Source organism: Apodemus sylvaticus, chromosome X, assembly GCF_947179515.1.
Source record: "Apodemus sylvaticus chromosome X, mApoSyl1.1, whole genome shotgun sequence".
Taxonomy (NCBI): Eukaryota; Metazoa; Chordata; class Mammalia; order Rodentia; family Muridae; genus Apodemus; species Apodemus sylvaticus.
The window spans coordinates 147,323,776-147,325,967 of record NC_067495.1 but is presented as its reverse complement, the minus strand read 5'-3'; positions in this window follow the sequence as shown (position 1 = coordinate 147,325,967).

The window sequence follows — 2,192 nt, the reverse complement described above, 5'->3', positions numbered from 1 at the left end:
GAAATTGCTCCTTCTGGGAGGGTGGTTTGTAATCCTAGCACTCAGGATACATAGGCAGGACTGTCATGAGTTTCAGGCTAATATGAGCTTCAGAACAACTTCTAGGCAAACTTAGCCTATACAGCAAAATTCTATTTCAAAAAAGCAAAGCAGGGCAAAAAGGGAAAAGAAAACTCTTGAGTGTGAAATGTATAAAATGAAGGTATAATTTAGACAGTAACAGGGCAAAGTATTCTAGGTTAAAGGAATAGTACACTGACAGATTTATTGATTTCTATTTCTGATAATATTTGTCTACATTATTTGGATCCTCCCTCTCAATGTGAATTAGAAAGCAGAATAAAGGAGCAAATTCATGAGCAAATAAGCATGAATCTAAATTGTACACAAAATAAGGCTGGTATGCTATAGGGCTATGAAGTATAAATCAAAACACACAGGAATAGCAGTATGTAAGCTGAAAGAAAAAAGGTGCATTTAAGATCCTTTCATTGCCCGAGAAGAAGATGAAAGCACAAATTAACATACTTTGAAAGATCAAAGCTGAATATTACAATCTCCAGGGTAGCAATTCTCAGATGGGGTCTGAGGACCCTTGGCATCTCCAAGAACCTTTCAATGGGTTTGAAAGATGAAAATTCTTGCCTTTTGCATTCTCCTTCTTTCACAGGCATACGATTCAGTGTCCCAAAGGCTGTGTGATGTCTCAGCAGGCTGAATATAGGGATGGACATGAGAATTACACCATATTCTATAAAGCCAGACTAAAACCTCTAAAATAACACAAGCATTTACACAATGTTTTTATTTAGAAAAACACAGTTGTTTTCCATAAAACAAATGGTATTTGTGTTGATATAAAACAGTATATTAGTTAGGTTTCTGAACAAGAATAAAACTAATTTTTTGTCTCACTAATTTCACTCCCAAATATATTTTGTCTCTTGATACCATTCAACCCAGAGTCTAGAGGTCTAAGAAACAGAAAGACAAATGATATGGTTGTGGTCTTGAATGGTTGAGGCAAAGGAGGAATTTCTGCTTCAATTCAAGTCCAAAATCAGAAAACCACTATGCTTCAGTTTTAAATCCTTTAAGTACTGGGGTTACTTTTTCCTATCTATCTATCTATCTATCTATCTATCTATCTATCTATCTATCTATCTATCTATCTATCTATCTATCTACCTATCTATTCATCCATCCGTCTGTCTATTTACTTTACATCCCAATCACATGCACACATCTCCCTCCTCCAAGTTGCCCCTCACACTCCCTCCCCGCTTCTCCTCTGAGGAGAGGGATGTCCCCCTTGGGAACCAACCTACACTGACATCTTAAGTCTCTGTAGGACTACACAAATCCTTTCCCACTGAGGCCAGACAAGGCAGTCCAGTTAGGGGAATGGGATTCACAGACAGACATCAGATTTAGGGACAGTCTCTGCTCCAGTTGTTGGGGGACCTGCATGAAGACTGACCTGCACATCGGCTACATACATGTGGAGAGCCTAGTTCCAACCCATGTTTATTCTTTGGTTGGTGGTTCAATCTATGAAGCCCCCCAGGGTACAGGTTAATCCACTCTGTTGGTCTTCCTATGCAGTCCCTCTCCTCTTCAGGTCCCTCAATTTTCCCCCAAACTCTTCCACAAGATTCCCTAGCTCCTTCCAGTGTTTGGTAGTGGGTCTCTGCCTCTGTCACCCTTGACTTCTGGATGGAGCCTATCAGAGGGCAGTTATGTTATGCTCCTGTCTGTAAGCATAACAGAGTATCATTAATAGTGTCAGGGATTGGTGCTTGCCCTTGGGATGGGTCTCAAGTTGGGCCAGTGATTGGTTTGCCATTCCCTCAATCTCTGCTCCATCTTTGTCCCTGTTCATCTTATAGGCAGGACACATTTTAGGTTGAGGGTTTTGTGGGTGCGTTGGGGTCCTTATTCCTCCACTAGGAGTCCTGCCTAGCTACAGGAAGTTTCCATTTCCGTAGTACAGGATAACCATGCTACAATCCACAGACCCAAAGAAGTCAAATAACAAGGAGGATCCAAGGGAGGATGCTTGACTTTCACTCAGAAGGGAAATACAATAGACATTGGAGGTGGATGGAAGGAGGGATCTGGGTGGAAGGGGGTTGAGAAAGGGAAGGAGGTAGGGGATCATGTGTAGGGACGGGGATGAAAATTGGTGGCAG